Here is a 507-nt window from a genome sequence, read left to right as displayed (position 1 = left end):
GCTGCTTAATATATCCCACCCATTTACAGGTGCCATGATAACCAGATAATCAGTGTTCACTTCACCTGTCAGTGCTCACAATGTTACGGCTGATTGGTGTATTTTCCATTCTAAGTGACATTGCTTCAAGTAAATATATTTTACAAGAATTTGATATGAATCCCAAGTATTTTTTTTTTTCCTACCGCACCACTAGCTGGACTACCAGAGTCCATGAGCACCATAAGCACACACAGTGCACAATAAAGAGGAAATATTGATTGTGCATGGGTTGTTTTCTGTTTCCCTATTTATTAAAGGTTTTAGTTTTCTAATGTAAAAATGCAAAGTACCTCTGTTTTAAGACAAATGCTGAAAATCATAATTCCGGATTAATCTGGAAGATTTACATCCCTTGTTTATTTGCCAAGGTTTCGGGATATCTGCTGCTAAAACCTTTGACTGTTTAAGGAGTTACTATGGGTAAGCATTTTGTAAAACATCTGTAATACGAGCTATTTTTAGGTA

Source organism: Morone saxatilis, unplaced genomic scaffold (assembly GCF_004916995.1).
Source record: "Morone saxatilis isolate NCDOM2014 unplaced genomic scaffold, NCSU_SB_2.0 Contig4, whole genome shotgun sequence".
Classification (NCBI taxonomy): Eukaryota; Metazoa; Chordata; class Actinopteri; family Moronidae; genus Morone; species Morone saxatilis.
This window is presented reverse-complemented; position numbering follows the sequence as displayed.